This window comes from Halichoerus grypus, chromosome 3, assembly GCF_964656455.1.
Source record: "Halichoerus grypus chromosome 3, mHalGry1.hap1.1, whole genome shotgun sequence".
Taxonomy (NCBI): Eukaryota; Metazoa; Chordata; class Mammalia; order Carnivora; family Phocidae; genus Halichoerus; species Halichoerus grypus.
In genome coordinates, this window is record NC_135714.1 from 4,387,161 (window position 1) to 4,396,993 (window position 9,833).

Below are 9,833 nucleotides of genomic sequence, written 5' to 3' on the forward strand. Positions count from 1 at the left end.
CCCATATCAGGGTCCCTGCTCAGCGGGGAACCTGCTTCTCCCTCTGCCTGCCACTCCCCCTCAAGGGCTCTCTCTGACAAATAAATAAAATCTTAAAAAAAAAAAAAAAAAGGAATATATGGATTTTCAATGATTTCTTTTTAAAAAGCTCATAATCCTAAATACAGTCAATGTAAATTAAATAACAATCAACCCATACACCAATGTTGCTCAAAGTAGGGAATTCCATATTATGTTAGAACCAACAGTTACCACTTTTCAAAGTTTCTGGATACATCTTTCAATCAGTAATGCATATAAACTTAAAAATAGTAACTAAAATGGGGCGCCCGGGTGGCTCAGTCGTTAAGTGTCTGCCTTCAGCTCAGGTCATGATCCCAGGGTCCTGGGATCGAGCCCCGCATCGGGCTCCCTGCTCGGCGGGGAGCCTGCTTCTCCCTCTCCCGCTCCCCCTGCTTGTGTTCCCTCTCTCGCTGTGTCTCTCCCTGTCAAATAAATAAATAAAATCTTTAAAAAAAAAAAAAAAAATAGTAACTAAATACTTAATTAAAAGTTTCAAAATTGGGGGCGCCTGGGTGGCTCAGTGTTGGGCATCTGCCTTCGGCTCAGGTCATGATCCCACGGTCCTGGGATCGAGCCCCCCATCAGGCTCCCCGCTCTGCGAGAGGCCTGCTTCTCCCTCTCCCACTCCCCCTGCTTGTATTCCCTCTCTCGCTGTCTCTCTCCCTGTGTGTCAAATAAATAAATAAAATCTTTACAAATAAATAAATAAAATCTTTAAAAAAAAAAAAAGTTTCAAAATTGGGCACCTGGGTGGCTCAGTTGGTTAAGCATCTGCCTTAGGCTCAGGTCATGATCCCAGAGCCCTGGAATCGAGTCCCGGGGAGGGGTCCCCGCTTGGTGGAGAGTCTGCTTCTCCCTGACCCTCCCCCATCTCGTGCTCTCTCTGTCAAATAAATAAATAAAATACTTCAAAAAACAAAAAAAAGTTTCAAAATTGGGGCACCTGCATGGCTCAGTTGGTTAAGCTTCTGCCTTTGGCTCAGGTCATGACCCCACATCGGGCTCCCTGCTCCGTAGGAAGCCTGCTTCTCCCTCTCCCACTCTCTCTGCTTGTGTTCCCTCTCTCCCTGTGTCTCTCTCTGTCAAATAAATAAATAAGTAAAATCTTCGGGGGGGAAAAAAATCTTTAAAACAAAAAAGTTTCAAAATTACAGCTGGTTTTCCTCACCTAGCTTCCCCCTCTTGAGCCAGGAGGTAACAGTGATGACCAGACAAAGGAAGAGACACAGAGCTATGGGAAAGCCTAGTGACCCAGAATGCTTTGGAGATAATACGCAAATCAGAATTTCAACAGTCACTCCAAATTCTAAATAGAGAAATTCTATAATTTAATAATTACAAGACATATAAGATTAAAATGAAAACATCTGCTTTACTGAAAAATAACACAGTGTGAAATTTGACAATTCCCAATTTTCCACTGACTTTCTTAAGCCACATGCAAAAAATGTGGCTCACCTACAGATAGGTCTGCATGTCTTCAGAATAATTTAGGACCACTGTCACTAATCTGCTTGTGCAAGAGCCCTCTCCAACGAAGTACTCACTTTTCTGTTTATTATCAAACTAATGAAAGAACAGGGTTGCAGGTGGAAAACCCAGACAACTTTTTCTTTACACACACACTTAGAGAAGGATCCCCCAGGAATAGTCTGTGAACATTGCTACAGTAAACCAGCATATACAATCTATCAACTTACCCAACCACTAGTGTTTTCTACACCTGCTTAAAATAATGGCTAACAGCTGCTGCTTCCTGAGCACTTACTGTGTGCTGGGCCCTGTTGTGTGTCCCGTGCATGCACGCATGGAGCTCTCACAGAGAACCATTCCTACCCTACACCCCCTCCACTGAAATCAGAGACTGCAGGGTGACAGACTTAATTCAGTCAAGCATTTAATGAGCAAGTACTACATAAAAGATCGCACTGCACACTAGAAAGAATCAGCAATGGATAAGGTTTCCGCTCTTCCCTCAAGAAGCTTATAATCCAGGAAAGGGCTCCACGTAAAGACCACACTAAAATGTCATAAGGAAAAAGTGTGGAGGCATCAGGCAAGCACCGTGTGGGAGAAGAATGACGAAGAGTTAATTCTGAAAATCAAGGGAGAAGTTTCTTTCCTGGAAGCAGAAGCATTTAAGCCAAGCTCCCAGTATTAAGGATTTTGATAGGAAGAGAGAGGCACAAAGGACATTCCAGAGTAAAGGAACTGGACAAAACAAGCAGGAAAGTGGCCAGAGGCCTAGTGTTGAACTACAAGGTGGCAAGAGAGGGGCAGTAGAGACGGGGCTGAGAGTTATACGAGGCCAGGTAGCCATGGTCTTAGCAGGATTTCTCTATCACTAAGGTCCAACTGGTGGTAGTGTCTCTAAGGTGAAAATCTTTGTAGGAGTAAGCCTACCAAAAGAACTAGGCCATATCCCTCAGGTGTGGCGGAATGCGGGGGAAATGCCGAGAACCTCCGCATTGCATACTGGGGGCGGGGATGATGGGATTTGATTTACCCACTGAGCAATTCTGGTAAGAGAACACAGGAAGACCAGGGAGACCAGAGAAAGGGAGGCCATCAGCAGGCCTACAGTAACAATCTACAGGAGGACTAGAAGGGCTGGCTAGGGGAACCGCTGAGAAAAAGGCTGATGGAAAAGAGACGTGGGGGGGCAGACCTGGTAAAAACCTTGTCAGGCCACGGAAGACTCGACAAGTTTCCAGCCTGGGAAACGGTAATGAGGAGGACAAATGTGTGGCGAAGACATCCTATTAGCTTCTATCTGAACAAGGACGTGCCGCACACAAAGTATAACCACTTTAAGTGACGCTGCAAAGCAAAAATAGCACAGACAAGACTGTTCTAATTTCACAGAATAAAGACACTGAGGTCCAAGAGAGATTTAACCGACTTGCCCACTGTGACACAGGGGGTGAGAGATGAGCCAAGACACACCAACCCGAGTCTTGCAAATCCAGGCCTAATGTTCTTTAAATAAGCCTCCCAAAAAGCAAGTTACTTTTTATATGTATAACAAATGTCCCTCCCCCCCCCAAAAAAAGCTTTAAACAAAAAAAGCTTATGGGGTTCCTGGGTGGCTTAGTCGTTGGGCGTCTGCCTTCGGCTCGGGTCATGATCCCGGGGTCCTGGGATGGAGCCCTGCATCGGGATCCCTGCTCAGTGGGAAGCCTGCTTCTCCCTCTCCCACTCCCCCTGCTTGTGTTCCTTCTCTCGCTGTGTCTGTCAAATAAATAAATAAAATCTTAAAAAAAAAAAAAACTAAAAAAAAGCTTTAATCTGCTGTGAGTGCAATTTTATTTCGAAGGTAAGTAATACTTTGGGGCACCGGGGTGGTGTTTTTTAACAGTTAAGCGTCCGCCTTCAGCTCAGGTCATGATCTTAAGAGTCCTAGGATGGAGCCCCACATCAGGCTCCCTGCTCAGCCAGGAATCTGCTTCTCTCTCCCCACTCCTGCGCTCGCTTGCTCTCTCTCTCTCTCCCCCCCTCTAATAAATAAATAAAATCTTTAAAAAAACATATTTTAAAACTTGTGCTCTGGTTCCCTCTACCCAAGAGAGGGACTTCCCAGTCAGCAGTGCAGGCTCATGGACCCTGGAAGTTTAGACACAGATGAGAGAGGTATTTGTTTCTACTTTGTATAAAAATCCCACCTGGTATTATGTGAGACATCAAACATAATGGAAAAGAAATATTCTAAGTATTAAATACCTTCAATGTAGTAAAATTGCATTTCGAACATTGTGGTTGGTACCCTTATATTTGTTATTAAAATACTTGATCATAATAATATACCACAAGGTGGATGACAGATTCTGACTTTATTTAGCACACATTTGAACACTTCAATGTTTAAGAGCCTGAGCAAGGTGGTGGGAGTGAAATACTGGTATGGCCACCACAGCCAGAGTCTCACATACACAATGCAAGGTGACACAGGTAACGATGAAAGCCAAAGAGAGGGTTATGACAGCAGCAATGAATAATTCACACTGACAAGGTTTCTAAAGGGCTCAGAGGACATAAAATCGGGTGTGGACTTCTAAAAACCCCGAGAGGGCGGGAGTGAGAGCGTTGCAATCAGAGAAAAGGACATAAGCAAAGAAGGAAGTAGGTGGGCACATTTAGAGAACTGAGCATACTCCCATTCAGTGGGACAGTGTGGAAAGGTGACAGAGCAGACAGGTAAAGTTTACAGATGATTCGAGCCACAATGAGGGGCCTTGAATGTGATGCTGGTGGGTCTGGAATCTAGGCTCCAAACAACAGGCAGTCTTAGCTTTCTGAGCCAAAGACTGGCAAAATGTGATCTGTGTTTAGGACAGAGGACTCTGGCAGCCAGGCAAAGTGTGCACAGGAAGGGGTGGGGAGGAGTCTAAAGAGAGAGCATCAGCCAAGAGAGGAATTTGCGGCTTCGCAAACTACCACTAATCTAATATTTTAAAAGCAAAGGGCTGTTGACAGAATTATTTCACATCTCCCCATCACCTGATCACCCCAACCGCCCTGTGGGACAGGTATCATCATTCCTTCCATTTTACAGACCAGAAAACTGACTCAGAGGCCATTAACTGCTCCAAGTCAAATGCTGCTAAAACAGGGAGAAAAGGCACACTATGCAAAATTAAAAACAATTCTACTGGTTTTGAAGTAAAGGTATACTATTAGAGAAATGCTAAATATACCATTAAGAAATGCCAAAAATCCATATAATTTTCTGAAATGTTGGCAGCTTGTGTAACAAGTAAGCTAATTACAGTTAAAATAATTACAGATTTCTTTCATGTTTATGCCATGTTAAAGACCTGTACTTTTCTTTAAAAAACAAAAAAACCCTCTAATTCCACTCCCTATGGATTTAGATACTTAAGAGTAGTACTCTCCCCTCCATTCAATGTTCCAGTGGCCAAACTGGCAAACATAAACTGATAGATGTGCCCAAACTGAAGAAGTAAACTAACTTTTGAAATAATTAAAAATTCACGATTTAGCAAGTACAGCGATTCCATCTAGTATATACAGTAAGTCATGATTGCAAAGAGCTTACCTAAAGGTATGCAAAGGCACAATTTTGGAAATGGTTTTTGTCACAAAGAAATGGCATAAAAAGATCCTGACACCCATTTAAGAATGGATCGATCCAAAAGAACGAATGACAGAATATTTGACCTTCAGGATGCAGACTGGTAGGTTCCCCCGCTTTAAGTGCATAGTCTACCAAACGGTCAAGGAGTTCTGCCCGGGTCTCACACTGCTTAGGAGAAATCTAGCCTGGGGATCTGACCGTATAGCTTTACCCACAACATCACCCCCTCTATTATCAAAACTGCCTGCCCCCACCCCCTCACCCATCTTCTACCACCAGGTTTTTTTCTTTTCTTTTTTTAAACAAGCAAAGGCCCAAAGATGTAAAACCCATTCTTAGAAACTTGGGACAATGAATCCAAGTATCCAACCCAGGTAATTACTAGCAGGAATCACAATTAAATCATTCCAAGGAACTGCACGTCCCCTCCCCGCTTAATCTCCTATACCTTCTACTAGGTTAAGTCTCTACACCTCGCCCACAGAAGCCCCAAACTGAAAGGCGGCGAAAGAGAAATCAAAACTGGGTTCTGCCACGACTGGGGGGTCTGCTCCCGGAGCTCGGCAGGCCCTGTCACCTGTCACGGTACGCCCTCGGGCAGCAAGCGGCCCTTCGCACGCGACAACCCCGAATCCCGAGCCGGGAGGCGCGGGGGGCTCCGCAAGGCCGCCGCGGCCGCGCGAGCCCCGCATCGCGCCGGAGCCCGCGACTCCCGGGGCCCGCAGCTCCCGCCCGCGGCCGTAACCTTCGCGGGACCCCGCGCCCCGCCCGCCCCGCGCCCGCCCCGCGCCACAGGCCCGCGCACCCGTCAATCAGCGCCCGCCCCGCCCCGCGCGGCCCCTCCCCCGCCGGCGGTCTCCCCGCCCGGGCCCCCAAAGGACAATGCTGGAGGGGAGGGGCGGAGGCACGCGCGGGCCGAGGGCAGCGCGGGGAGCGCCCACCCGCCGGCCGCTGGGGAGCCCCGCCGCCAGCCCGCCCGCCAGCCCCCGGGCTCCGCGCCCCGGCCCCGCGTCCGCACCCCGCCTCGCCTCCCCGCCGCGAGCCGCTCCCAGCGCGGCGGCACCGGCCCATTGTGCGGACTCATCGTCCGGCCCCAGCGCGCCCGGAGCGCGACCGCGGGGGTCGGGGCGGGGGGGGGTCTCCGGACCCGCGGCCCGCCGCACGCCCCGGGCCCGGCCGGGGTGCCCGGGGAACCCGCGAGCCTGCCGGGGCAGCCCAGCCTCCCTCAGGCCGGCCTCGGGCCCCTCTGCGGCGGCGGCCGGCCCGGCCTGCGGCCACCCGCCCCGACCCCGGCCCGGGCCCCGGCCCCGGCCCGCGGTACCTGCCGAGTGGCCGGGCGGCGCGGCGGCCGGCGGGGGCGCCTCCTCTCGCGGCGAGGGCTCCAAGCGGCTGCCGAGCGCCGGCGGCCCTGGCCTGCGCCTTACGTAAAGCGGCGGCGGCTCCGGCGCCACTCGGCGGAGGGCGGGAGGCGGCGCGCCGCGGCCGCTCCGCTCCGTTACCCGGCAACTGGCCTCAGCGCCCCGCCAACCCGGCGCGCTCCATATCCTTCCGCCCAGCCGCCGGATTACATCAGCGCCGGCCCGCCCCGCCCCTCCGGCCGGCCAGCCCAGTGGGCGGGCCGAGGGCACCGGGCTAGGCCGAGCCCAGCGGCCCGGCGTGGGCGCTGGGTGCCGCCGGGAGGTGGAGGGTTGCCCGTGGGAGCCCACCCCACGTGCGGGCCGTCGGAGGACAGACGCCCCCTGCGGAGGGGGCACGCGGGGCGGCTCTGGGCGAGAGCCCCTGAACTCCGCGGCTGTCCCTCCCCGGACCCTAGACCCCGCTGGGGCCGCGCGGCTCGCCCTGCGCCGCCCCACCAGCCGCCCGGTGCAGCCCCCGCCTTTCCGGGTGCAAGCTCCACCTGTCTGCGCCCCCTCCTAACCGCGTCCTGGGATGGCTGGAGTGGGCGGTTTAAAATAAAGACTTTAATTTTTTTTTTTTTTTTTTAAGAAACCCAGAAGACAAGCTAAAGAAATGTGACATGGCTCTTTTTATTAAGTAGGCAAAAATAAATTCTGGAACATTCGAAAGTGGGAACCAAAAATGTGCACTAACCTTTTAATCAACGTCTCTCTTCACACCCACCTTCCTTAAATGTGATTCCTAGTCCTGTCCTTAAAAAGCAAATAAGTATGATAGGCACCAGAGGGGTGAAGCCCGGGAGATTACCTACGTACAAAGAGGAAACCCAGAGGAAACCCGTCCAGAGGGGGAGTGACCTGCCTGGGGTCATTGTTCCCATTGATGTATTTATTTAGCACCCACCAGGTGCCACCAGGCACTGAGCTTTTCTGTTCAGAACTTGCAAGTCAACCGGCTCACAGGCTCATGCAGAAGGGGAAGTACAGACTGGGAAGGGGCCAACTGGGCACTGTGCTGGGTGCTGAAGGTCCGACCACGGAGAACTATCATTTACATACTTCCTACAAAGTGGTTTTCTGCAAACGTTTCTTTTGCTCTTCAGAAGAATCCTGGATATTGTCATGCCCATATCACAGGTCAGGAAGCTGAGGCTCAGAGAAAGTGATTTTTCTGAAGCCTTGCTACTAGCAGGGGTCAGGGGGGAGGCTTCTGACTCCCCTGAACCACACTGCCTCTTGGAGGAGGTAGGATTTGAATCCAGGCTCTGGTTCTGAATTCTGGGGTCTTCCCTTGGGCAGCTCTTTCTCATCAGCTTGCTGGCTATTTTGTTTTCTGAGGTTCGTCTCAAGTCAGTGTGTTCAATCAACACCTTCTGAGCAGCTGTGCTGGGTTTGGCTCCAAGCCAGGCAGAGGTGGCCCTGCCCTCTTGGAGCTCACTTTAAAAAAAGGGAGGGAGGGGCGCCTGGGTGGCTCAGTTGGTTAAGCGACTGCCTTCGGCTCAGGTCATGATCCTGGAGTCCCTGGATCGAGTCCCGCAGCGGGCTCCCTGCTCGGCAGGGAGCCTGCTTCTCCCTCTGACCCTCCCCCCTCTCATGTGCTCTCTCTCTCTCTCTCATTCTGTCTCAAATAAATAAAATCTTTAAAAAAAAATAAAAAATAAAAATAAATAAATAAAAAATAAAAAAAGGGAGGGAGAGGATGAAAGGGTGTGGGAAAGCCAGGATGGTCTGGAGCAAAAGAGAGGCAAATAAAGGAGTTTGGGAGTCTAACTGCCAGGTGCCCCCAAACCCGGGGATTTCGATTTCACAAACCAGTGAAATCTCCCTCCAAATATGAGGGATTTGCAGAGTGATCAACATGTTACATTGGTAACATTGCTGCCATCTACACTCATCATTTTGTGAAAGAATTTATGAACAGCAAAAAACAAAAATAGTAACAATGTATCTCAGATATTCTCAGAAGGAAACACAGTTGGCAATATTACAGCTCTACACACACAACACAGGCATGGAGTTTACTGGCCTTGTTTTTCTCATTTTGCCACAGACCAGATTTTCTAAACCATAAAGTAGTGAAATCAGAAGGCTTCTTAGGGGACAAAGTATTTAAATTGAGCAGGAATTAACTAGGATTAGTAGGATTTAGAGATGGTAGGGGAAGATTACAGATTAGAGAATGAAAGTATCTTGGTTACTTTGTTTCCTTAACAAAATAGTTCCGTCCTTCAGATTGTTTGTTTTGATAAAAGTGCTAGAAGGTTTGGCTGACTCCAACCTCAGGGCCTTTGCACTTGCTAAATTCTCTCTTCCCATATCTTTGCATAGCTGGCTCCTTCTTGTTCAGGGCTCAGCTATAATGTCATATGTTCAGAGACACCTCCCTGATCCCCAATTTAGAATGGCCTGCCTTCCCAGTCATGAGGCAACCACCCTCTTTTGGCTTTTTATTCATCATTCTTATCAGTATATGCAATTATCTTGGTTGTATGTTTGGTCATTAAACTCAGCTTCAGGGCGCCTGGGTGGCTCAGTCGTTAGGCGTCTGCCTTCGACTCAGGTCATGATCCCAGGGTCCTGGGATCGAGCCCCGCATCGGGCTCCCTGCTCGACGGGAAGCCTGCTTCTCCCTCTCCCACTCCCCCTGCTTATGTTCCCTCTCTCGCTGTGTCTCTCTCTGTCAAATAAATAAATAAAATCTTTAAAAAAATAAAAATAGGGCGCCTGGGTGGCTCAGTTGGTTAAGCGACTGCCTTCGGCTCAGGTCATGGTCCTGGAGTCCCAGGATCGAGTCCCACGTCGGGCTCCCTGCTCAGCAGGGAGTCTGCTTCTCCCTCTGACCCTCCACCCTCTCCTGCTCTCTGTCTCTCATTCTCTCTCTCTCAAATAAATAAATAAAATCTTTAAAAATAAAAATAAAAAATAAATAAACTCAGCTTCCCTCCAACCCCAAGACCTGCATCCCAGGAGAGCTGTCATCTTGTCCGTGGTGGTCACCTACCCATCCTGAGACCTGCCAGTTTGTGGGCAAATGACTGAATGGCCATCTGTAATGCAGTCCGAGTGTCTATATGAGAGAAAACGACCCGGCTTACTCACGTGAGCAATTGGGAACAGCGTCTCAAACACGAACCCTTCACTCTAGTGGGCCACCCCGCCCGAGAACTTCTTTAAAGCTCTTGAGCAGTGATCGGCAGAATTCAACCCGGAATAACAGTAGTTCCTTGGCTCTGGAGGGCTGTGATCCGCAGGGAATGAAAGGAGGCCAGAGGACTCTG

General features: G+C 50.0%; 1 protein-coding gene across 7 annotated transcripts in view; it reads right to left on the bottom strand.

Moving 5' to 3' along the window:
• KIAA0232 (KIAA0232 ortholog) overlaps positions 1-6,731 on the bottom strand; it is a 90,719-nt gene extending 83,988 nt beyond the window's left edge. For 3 of the 7 annotated variants that reach the window (XM_078068353.1, XM_078068352.1, XM_078068355.1), the window contains exon 1: positions 6,480-6,730. The gene's annotated coding sequence lies outside the window, so the exon portion shown is untranslated. Of the gene's footprint in view, positions 1-5,735; positions 5,755-6,479 lie in introns of those variants that run through there. The other 4 variants (XM_078068356.1, XM_078068358.1, XM_078068354.1 and 1 more) reach the window with 3 other exon arrangements.
• Positions 6,732-9,833: the final 3,102 nt, after the last annotated feature.